The sequence below is a fragment of the Belonocnema kinseyi genome, chromosome 4, assembly GCF_010883055.1.
Source record: "Belonocnema kinseyi isolate 2016_QV_RU_SX_M_011 chromosome 4, B_treatae_v1, whole genome shotgun sequence".
Taxonomy (NCBI): domain Eukaryota; kingdom Metazoa; phylum Arthropoda; class Insecta; order Hymenoptera; family Cynipidae; genus Belonocnema; species Belonocnema kinseyi.
Window position 1 is genome coordinate 93323677 of NC_046660.1, and position 11605 is coordinate 93335281.

The 11605-nt window shown below is 30.3% G+C and overlaps 1 protein-coding gene across 2 annotated transcripts in view; it reads left to right on the top strand.

Moving 5' to 3' along the window:
• LOC117171935 (protein neuralized) overlaps positions 1 to 11605 on the top strand; it is a 176837-nt gene that overhangs the window by 137549 nt on the left and 27683 nt on the right. The window lies entirely within an intron of this gene.

An 11605-nucleotide genomic window follows, 5' to 3' on the forward strand; every position in this document is an offset into this window, starting at 1 on the left:
GCGAGGGCGCATACTTTGAATAAAATATTTGTTATCATTCTCTTGAAATAAATGTGTTTTTTTCTTGAAAAAATACCGGTTTCATATGTATACACATGGTATACTGTATTAACGCTGAAATGCTTAAACACGGTGGTGAGTGCATACCACATAGACTGTGCGAATTGATAAATTTATGTTTCAAGATTGGAGACGTGCCAGACGATTGGAAAAAAGCAATTATCGTACCAATATACAAAATAAAGGGAGATAAAGGCGACTGCAATAATTACAGAGGGATTAGCTTATTTAGTAGTACCGTAAGTAAAATATACTCAAAAATACTTATTCGTAGCGTAATGAAAATAACAGAAGCAAAGATTTGGGAAGTCCAAAGTGGGTTTATGGCAGAAAGGTCATGTATACGGATCAAATATTTAGCTTAAGGCAAATAACAGAAAAAAGTTTGAAAATAAAAAAAAAAGTTTTATGTCCATTTGTTGACCTAGAAAAAGCTTTTGACAAGGTAGATAGAAGTAAACTTTTGGAAGTCCTGAAAGAGTATGGAGTCAATGGATGGCTCCTACAAGCTATAAAAACAATATATGCGGGCAGCAAGGCGAGTGTAAGGGTGAATGGGAAATTGAGTGACTATTTCGATATTATTCAACGAGTTAGACAATGATGCGTTATGTCTTCATGGTTATTTATATTATTTATCGACAAGTATTTAAGAATGGCTCTTCCGACGAAGAGGGTGTGGATCTCGAAACAGCATTAGCGTTAGGTTAGCGTTCGCAGATGATAAGGTTGTTGTGGCAGAGACAATCGAAGACTTACAAAGAATTTTGAATAAATTAGATGCAAGCATGAAGAGCATGGGCCTCAAAATTAACGAAAATAAAACAAAAACTATGGTGTTCGAAGGAAAGACTGAGAAAACACTATGCAATATTTTATTAAATGATGAGAGAATTGAAAAAGTTGATAAGTTCGTATACTTTGGTAGCTTATTTACTAGGGACGGGAAGATAGATGAGGAATTAGATAGACGCATAAACGAAGGTAAGAAGATTATTGGTAGAGCACGTCCCCTTATTAGAAGTAAAAATATATTAAATAAAGCTAAAATGTCAATACATAATTATATATTTGTACCGACTGTACTATATGGTAGCGACACAAGGACTTATCAAGAAAAAAATAAGAGTAAAATTAACACAATTGACATGAGATTCATGCGCATAATATGCGGGAAAACCCTGTTGGACAAAGTAAGTAACGAGATAATTCTAAAAGAATGTGGTGCAAAAGAGACGCTAGTAGACACATGGGAAAGAAATCGATTAAGTTGGTTCGGACATGTTGAGAGAATGCCAAATGAGCGACTAACGAAACAAGTGTATCAAGGTAAAGTAAATGGCAGCGTGCCCAGAGGTAGACCCCTGAAAGAATGGTTAGAATGTGTGAATGAGACCCTAGTTAGAAGAGACATAAGAACTCACCGAAACACGAGAGTCTGCATTAAAAAATGCATGGGAATAAAAGAAGCTAGAGAAGTATGCCAGGAAAGGATAGTATGGTATGGTATGGTAAAGCAATTTTATTCCTATATAATTTTTAGTCTCTAAACTATTATTAAAAAGGGATTCATTTTAATTTGGAAAAAAATAGTTGAAACCTTTTTTGTTCCACAAACTAAACACATATTTTCTTTCTTTTTTAAATCTAGTATACATATATATATATATATATTCCATTATGTAATTCCTCATTTGTGAAAATTGAATTGCGTTCGTTTACTTTATTTAGGAATAATTTTAGTTACAAGAAAGATGGAAAGTGGGAACGTAAAATAAAAGAAATCAGTTTGAGAAAATAATGTTGAAAAATGTACTTGTTTCGACATTGCTCTCTGCGTATAGAATAAACTCATATACTTTCTCCGTATTTTTCATACATATACTATCGAACTAAGTTTTTATTTTTCATTTAAATTGAAGATTACATTTCTTATCGTAATCCCCAGCCTAGCCTGTTAGTAGGCACTTGTATTGACAAACAGCTGTTTTCAATCAAATCTATTGATGGCATGCGAAAATGGCTCCCTCCCCCCACACACACGCATGCACACACCTAAGAGAATTTACCTAAATTATGCACGGACCCAAGCAAACTTTCTTCACTGAAAAGAAACAAGAAATCTGTTGAGAATTTATTTATCGCTTAATTAACCTTGGGCAATTGTATTGAATAAAAATTGACATCAATGGTGCAACATGGACTCTCAATTTACACAATAATTTTCGCGAGAACGTCATGCGAGTGGGCAGAATATCGGCTTCCCGTCAATAGCTTATCGACCGCTTGGTACCGGTTTCTACGACAACGAGTTCGGTTTCAGTACTCCAATTCGATCCACCGCAATCCTTGCCCGCAATGTAATTTCTGTTTCTATATAAACTGAATTCCGTTCCGCCTTGTCTTCCTGACTCTTTGCGACTCTCAAGTGCCTGAAAATTGAATTTTGCGAAGAAAAATATGCCTTGGTTCTTTCAGTATCTCTGCTTAAACATTTGTTTTTAAACCAAACTAAAAATATTTGCGTGCTCTCTAAATTAAAATCAGTGTCATTTCACTGATTTTCAATGAAAAGCTTCACTGATTGCAATCAGTGATTCATTTGTAGCTGTTTGAATCAGTAAGATTTAATTGTGATTTAGACAGTGGATCTTCACGCGTAATTCCACTTGGAAAATTTTTAAATACCATCTGAATTTCACGTTAATTTCTACGTGAATATTGCCGTTTACGAACAGCCCGCATGGATTGCAATTATGCAAATTATTGAAAAAGTTTCGAGTTGAATAAAAATCTTTTTTGTTTCCCCTATATTGAATGGAATCGTTATTTGAAACCCGCATACTGACTCATTTTAATTATCATTGTGCACGCATTGGCAATTTGTGTTTGAGTAAAAACTGTTCTTGCGTTTAATTTGATTCATACTCATTAGATAGTCTACCTCATTTTTATAAAGAAATTGACTTGGTTAAGTTTAATTTGATAACAGCTTTATTTGTGTAATAATATTATCAGAAGTTTAAAATAATAATCGTTATTTTGTAAGAATCGTATATGCGACCGAATACATTTTCGATCGGCAGGATGTGCATGCCACAGAATTTTTTCATCAAGAAATGTGCTGTTTTTTAAGGATTTTAGAAACTTATCTCACTGATTTGATAAATGATGTTTGATGAAGTCGGGAGTTCTGATTTTAGCGTAGATCTAGGTGTCTTTTGTTAACAAGTCCACTATTTTGGTAGAAAGTTCAACTATTTGATTGAAAAGTAACTTTTTTTTTGAAAATTTACACTTTCGGTATGAAAATGCAAATGTTTTCTAGAAAATTCGTATTCTTGGCTTAAAAACTGAACAATTTGGTAAGAATTTATATTTCTTCATGGTTCAAAATTCGTGGTTTTCGTTTTCAAATTGATCACTTTTGACAAGAAAATTTTTTTTTTTTTAATTTAATTATTTTAGTAGAAAATGAATCTCTTTTGATTGATGATTCAGCTATTTTGTTGAAAATTTTTTTCATTTTTATTTCAAATTAATTCTTTTTGCTTGAAATAATATCAACTATTGTATTTTTTATTGAGAATACATCTATATTGGTTGAAAATTCATTTATTTTGATCAAAATTATTCCGATATTTTGGTAAAAAGTTCAACTAGTTGGTTAAAAAAATAATGAACAATTTTTTGGAAAATTCACATTTTCGAAATAAAAGTTCAACTCTTTTGTTGATAAGTATTGTTTTGGTTCGAAAATTCATCTCTTTTGGTCAAAATAATTTTGTAGAGGGTTCAACTTTATAATTTTAGTTGAAAATTTATCTCTTTGGTTTAAAATTGAACTATTCTGTTTTTTCGTTTGAAAATGGTAGCAAATTCATTCAGTTGGTTTCTGTCTGGAGATACGAAACCCTAAAAGCGCTAGCTGTTTAAGAAAAATTAGTTTAAAAACTTACAGAAAGATCACTGCATTTTTCTCAGTTAAAAAATGTTACCTTGTATTTTAAAAGAGAATTAAAAAACCTATCAGAATCAAAAGGAAAATATCAAATATTTTATTCATATACTGCCAACTTTGGCAACAAATTTTCTTTCATTAAATCGGTGGAATATTTGTACTCGTAAAATCCTTTGATTTTATTTGATTGGAAATGACGTATAATATGATCAATTGATGGGAAAAGACGGTGCATTAATAATTTATGCAGTGTCCAGTGTCCGCACTGGACTGAGCAGTGTCTACACTCTACACAGTCACTCTACCTCATGGGAGAGAGAGACCACACGAATCTCATGGAAACACGATCTTTCATGAGTGTTAAACTAAAAACTAAAACAAAAAAAGGCTTGTAACGTTAGGTAATTCGTGTGAATATTTAAAAAAAAAAAACATTTCTGTGTTGAAATGTTGTCACAGGCTTATATTGCCCAATATGTTGAAGGCATTTTTTTTTGTTAGAGTTGGATTTTTATTTGATCATTTTGCACAGGGCTGTCCCGGTATATATCATCAGTCACAGACGCATTTTTATAATGCAATCAAGTGATCTGATGAGAGCAGTCTGCCCAGACATATTGGTCAAAGCCTGGTTTTTACCCCATCATTGACGGACTGGGTTGCAGTAAAGTATACGATGGGGGGACCTACAGCTTAAGGTGGGCTCCGAACCACCAGAACCTCGGTAAAGGTTCATTGAAAAATTTTCAGAGGTACCAGAGAGGTTCCAGAGGTACGTATTATTATTATGCGGAATAAGTTACTATTGAAATTCTAAACTGGAAATTGGCGTTTTTTTATGAGTATAATGTTCAGAAAATGATTACTGATGAAGAAATACATTCCTCTTATTATTACAAGTTATCACTAAAAGTGTTGAATCAAAAGTAATTAGAAGTGGGTGGTTGGTTGAGAATTTATATTTCACGTGGAAAAATGGATAGATGTAGTGACTATAGTTAGTATTAGAAACTAATAAAATGGCTAACTACACGGAAAAAAATTTTTGAGGCGAACGAGTGAATCGAGAATATATTAAACTTAAAGAAAGTGTCCGCTTAGATTAGGTAAAACGTTTAGTTAGAAGAGTTGAACATTTAGTTACTTTATGTAAATTGTTCTCATAAATAAGTTATTTGGACAAAATTGCTTAATTCGAGAGTTTATTATTTTCGACAGATTATGTATAATTGTATTATCTTCAAATTAGAAAAAAATTTAGTTGTTATAGAAATATATTGACTTACATTAGCCAATCTTTTGTCTGGTATCGCGAAAATGAATTTCCCTGAAATTTTTGATATTTCAATATATTTATCGCCTACAATCGAAAAAAATGTAAATTGTTATTACCACATCAGGAACTCTATTTAATATTAACATTCGCGCATATTTTAAGTGGTAAAAAGCGTTTAATTGTCCAAAGTAAATCTGAACTGTCACTGCTCCCGATTAGGCCGTCACCATTTTATTTCGTTGCTCTCTTAATGCACCGGCGCTCTTCCGATAGATAATTTCTTCAGACACTTATTCTTAATATCCCTATTATAGCTGTACTTATTAGAGTTTTCACTATACGATATTCCCGATATATGGAAAATGGTCAAGGATATTCATTTTCGCTGATCCAGGGATCTTTCTAAATTCCATCGTTCATTTTCAGCTAAATGTTTAGCTATAATAAGGAATAATATCTCTGTCACAGCTCAATTTTTTTACCGTGTAACAATTTGTTGAGTGTATACGATGCAATTGGTGTAGTTACTTGTTTTGAGTAACTTCTTACAGTTATTTCACTTGTCGAAAAAATCAAGAAAAATTTGTAATTCAAATTTTTCAATGAAACAGTTTTATTTTTAAACGCAAAGAACAAATATTGTTTTGGGAATATATGTAATTTGAAACAAAAAATAACACTTTTGAAAAAAATTTTAATGGAAATAGTTCAAACTTTAACAAAATACATGAATTTTCATACCGAAAATATCCATTTTCATCAAAAAAGTTGTTTTGTACAACTGGTTTGATTTCCTACGATTTTCTAACGAAAAAGACGAATTTTCAAAAAATGACCTATATTTAAAAAAAGTTAATTTTCGACCGAAGAGATGAATTTTCAACTAAAATTATGAATCTGCAGCCAAACAACTGAATTTTTAACCAGTTAGTTTAACTTGTCACTAAATAGTTAAATATTCAACAAAATAGCTAAACCCTCTACAGCATTTTTTTTTTACTAAAAGCGATGAATTTTCCAAACCAAAAACAACACGTCAAGAAAAGAGTTCAATTTTTAAATCGAAAATATGAATCTTCAACAAAGTGTTCATTATATTTTTTAGCCAATCATTTGAACTTCCTTCTGAAATATTTTAATTTTTCCAAAATACATGAATTTTCAACCAACAAAGGTGAATTCTCAATTAAACATGTAATAGTTAATATTATTTCAACAACAAAAAATATAATTTGAAATAAAACACAGTTGAAGTTTACCAAGAAAGATGACTTATCATGTACTTAAAGTTACGAACGTTCATTTGAGCGAAATTAAAAAAAAATATTTTTTATGGAGTTACCTGCACTTACACATCACCCATTATTTAGTTCTGCCTAATGCAAGTTTGATAGTCGATATTTGAAAATATAAAGACGTCAAAAATTCTCTTTTTTTATCTCACTACTTAAAGAGTGGGTGAGAATGTTCGGCAACACCCCTAAAAACCACCCTTAATATGTCCTCACCTAAAATGTTAAAATTGAGAAGTTTGATTGTCGATATTTGGAAATACAAAAACGTAAAAAATTATCTTTTTTTATTTCAATAATTATAGAGTGGTTGAGAAAGTTCTTCAAGGCCCCTAAAAACCAACCTTAATATATCCACACCTAAAAGGTTAAAAATAACAAATTTGCTTGTCGATATTTGAAAATACAAAAACTTCAAAAGTTCTCTTTTTTTTACCTTTTACCTCAAATATCGACTATAAAAATTGTCGTTTTTAACATTTTAGGTGCGGATATATTAAGGGTGGGTTTTAAGGGTCTTGCCAAACATTCTCTCCCACTCTATAATTAGTGAGATAAAAAAAGAGAATTTTTGATGTTTTTATATTTTCAAATATCGAAATCAAACTTGTCATTTTTAACCTTTTAGCTGTGGGTATAGTAGGGGTGGTTTTTAGGGGTCTTGCAGAACTTTCTTACTCCCTCTATAATTAGTAAGGTAAAAAAGAGAATTTTTGATGTTTTTATATTTTTAAATATCGACAATCAAACTTGTCATTTTTAACATTTTAGGTGTGGATATATTAAGGGTGGTTTTTAGGAATCTTGCCAAACATTCTTACCCACTCTATTGTTAGTGAGATAAAAAGATAATTTTTGACGTTTTTATATTTTCAAATATCGACATTCAAACTTGCCATTTTTAACCTTTCAGGTGTGGGTATAGTAGGGGTGGGTTTTAGGGGTCTTGCCGAACTTTCTCACTCACTTTATAATTAGTTAGGTAAAAAAAGAGAATTTTGGACGTGTTTGTATTTTCAAATATCGACAATCAAACTTGGCATTTTAAAAATTTTAGGTGTGGGTATATTAGGGGTGATTTTTAGAGGTCTTACCGAACTTTCTCACTCCCCCTATAATTAGTGAGGTCAAAAAAGAGGATTTTTGACGTTTTCATATTTTCAAATATCGTCAATCAAAATTGTGCTTGGCATGTTTGATTAGTGGGTGATTTGTAAGGGTATTTAACCCCTAAAAAAAATTCGAAAACTTCTTCCGATGGAATATCATTTTTTGTCATCCTAAATGATTTAGACAGAACAAAATTCGGGAGAAAAATCTGTAATTTCGTTCATATGAACGTTCGCAACTTCAAGTACATTGACTTATCAGTAAAATAGCTAAATCCTTAAGCAAAACAGAATGATTTAGTAGCAAAATTGTTTAATTTTCAGCCAAAAAAGATCAGATTTTTTAACCCAAAGTGATAAATTTGGAAACGAAAGCCCCGAATTTTACTTTTCAACGAAATAATTGGAACTTTCTACCAAACTAGTTAATTGTTAACAAAGTGCGTGAATGTTCAAACAAGTATGTGACTAAATTTGCAACTAAAATAGATGAATTTTCAATGAAGGATATAATAGTTGATATTATTTTAACCAACAAATATTTTTATTTTGAATCAATCATAGTTCAATTCATAAAAAAATACGACTTTTCAATAAAATTGCTAAACCCTCAACCAGAAGAGATACATTTTCTACCCATAACTGGCCAAGAAGCCTCTCTTAATAGGAAACATACAAAAAACACAAAGTAACTTCAGAGTAACTAAAATTAAAGTTCCAAGTTTCTGAAAAAATCGTAACTACTCGTTACAAGTTACTTTTCAATATAGTAACGAAGTTACCCTAAAAGTTACAATAACGTAATTTTTCAGTGAATGAATTACACCAAACTCTCGTTTTTAGTCACCTCGATCTCAGGGTGATAGCATATAGGTATATATTCCAATTGGAAACGAGTCAGGCGGCCCTCACTGTTTACGTTTCTGTCCCCCTGAAATCAGTCCAAGGCCATTTGAAGGCAACCCCCGACACTTGACTGAAATCGAAAGTTTGGTGTACTTGAAACAAGTTTAGTTACTACCCAAATCTTGACTTAACGTAGTGGCATCAATTTTCGTAACGCACAAATTCAATTTACGGTAATCCAGGTTCGAGTGTACATTTATCGGAATGTTTAGGGCCTAGATCGTTCACTAGAGAATAACTTTTTATTAGTTTTATTTATTATAATCTCTTATCAAGTTCTTCTCAAAGTATTTTTTATGTGATCTTTTTTTAACCTTTTGTCTAAATTATTGCGTGATGCGCGTCTATTCGCGAAGCAAACGTAAAACCATCTTGGGCAGACGAGCGACCCTTCTCATTTACCTTCTTGTGTATGAGAAAGCTGCACGTTTGCGAAGACCTCATCTATGCATACTTGCTGTACTTTGCCATTATCTGATATAAGTACATCGTGCACTGGCCTTTCATTACAGAAGCACTTTACCCTCTGTGTTAATCGTAAAGATTTTGCATTATTCAAGCTTGTGATTATTTATGAAATTGCTGAAAATATTAACCTTTATTATATATCAAGCCTTATTTTAAGGATGGCCGTTTATGCAGGACCACATTTTTTAACTCCATTGTTTCAATTATTGATTCTTTAAACTTATTTCGTTATTAGCAATCTTGAAATATGTAGTTGAAGCAAATATTTGCTTGCTGGTAAACATTTATGCTTCAAAAAATAAATCTGTGAAATATTTACTGATGAATTTTTTCAAGATGAAATATCTGTATTTGTTAAATGACAAGTTCAAGTATTTTAAAAATGCTTTTGAATTGTTTAAACAATTATTATTTGTTTCAACCACTCTTTCCGAGTATATATTGAAAAGTTAGTATTTTCTGGAATTAATGACACAATAAATTAACGAATGCTGAAAGTAATTTATTTTTTTTACGATATTTTGCAATTATGTAAACAATTTTATTTGTTCAAACAACTTTTTTCCTCTGTAAATCTTGAAAAGTTACTACATCCTGTGATTAATAACGCATTTAATGAATATTCAGAGTGATATTTTTTCTTCAATACAGCTTGAAATTATTTAAACAGTTAATAATCAGTCACTTGGGCCTTTTCATAGGAAAGTTGGAGAAAATTAAAGTTTTTTCAAATCTTACAGTCTTACGCTATGTCGCTTATTATTGGGTGTTTTCTAATCTCAGAAACTTCTACCCTAATTTTTTTAAACAATAATCTCATTTTTTAGATACGTTATGCATAGTTATTTTTCAGATCGATTTTGTTGAGATAAGAAATAACTAACAAATGGAGAATTTTCTTCATCTTGATATGTAAAGGAGCAAGTAGTTTTAATTATTTAAATAATTACGAACTGTGTTTCAAAAAAATGTCACTATTGACATTCATTAACTGTACCATTAATTCAAGAAAATAACAAGTTGTCGCGATTCAATCAGAAAAAACTCTTTATAAATATGAATAGTATTTAAATAATTGCCAAGTAGTACACATTTTTAACGATTTGGTGGGAAATAACTATACAAAAAGAAATTTTTTAAAATAATTAAGAAATGTTTTTAAGAAAAACTATTATTTTTACATTCATGAACTACATCATTAATCTCTAAAATAGTAACTTCACGATTCATGGGAAAAAATTTCGTTAAAAAAATAATAATTGCTTACCAGGTGTCATATTAATTTAGAAATACTTGGAAACTAGTCTCTTATCGTAGAAAAAGCAGTAACGTTAATAAAATAAAAAATATCGTCTTTAGAATAAATTTTACATGAGGCTGCTACTTTGCATTTTTTGAGCATTTTCCGGGCACAATATAATGTGGTTAGATGGGTCAAAATAAAAGGACATTAGGTGCAAATTATTTATGTAACATTGTTTAAGGAGTGACTAAACTTTAATTTACAAAAAGTTAAAAACATGTACAGCTTTTTTCCATTTTTTTGAAAACCGAGTGTTTCCTATTTAAAACCCTATATGTCAATTCAAATGGCCGGGGACACATGTTAATATCGGCCGATTAGAAACAAAAAATATGGACATTCTTTTAGAGATTATTTTTGTAAATATTTAATTTATCATATTTTTGGATATATTTTTTCCAAAAAAATAGTGCAGTCTCATCAAAACCATCTAAAATGCAAAAACTTGGTTAAGTACAATTAAATGCAGTTGTGAAATCAAAGTTGGCAAAGTAAATTAAAAAAAATAATACATAGTTCATAATAATTGATTAGGAGTATTACAAAATTAATTTTTTAAATTTGTGGTTGATTCTGAACCGATCTATCTAAAACTATGACTGCTTTTTTATTTGCAGACATTATGTTGATTTTTAACTAGCATAAGAATCTATTTATCAAACCTTGTTAGTTTTCCTATAAATAATCCCTGATGGTTTTTTTTTGCATAAAATTATTCATGAGGAAGTAGATTTCATCTCGATCTTAAATAACAAAATTTTTATTTGGTTTTAAAATTTCAATTGAAGAAAATTTAGGAAGATTATTTATAGAGAAAATTGTTAAAATATATAAATTTGGTAAGATGCAATATGTTAAAGAGTAATGTATTAAAGAGTTAATCTTTTAGATAAACAAAATTATGGAGAAGTTAATACAACAAAGTTAGAAGTTCTTTTAATCAGTTAATGTTAATTATTATTTTTTCATTTTACTTGGCCAACATTGATTTCACAACTTATTTAATTATACTCGGTTTTTGCATTGCAGATGTTTTGCCGAAATTAAATTATTGTTTAAATATTAAGAAGTTAAAATATTTTTGTAATAGAAAACAGTTTCAAGTTTTTCTGTGTATAACAAATTTATATTCCTCATTAATATCTGAAATCATTTGTTTTTATATGCAAGAAGGCGGTTGGGCATCACTCGTGAAAGTTATTTTGATGCAATGTTCGAACTCAAATTGAT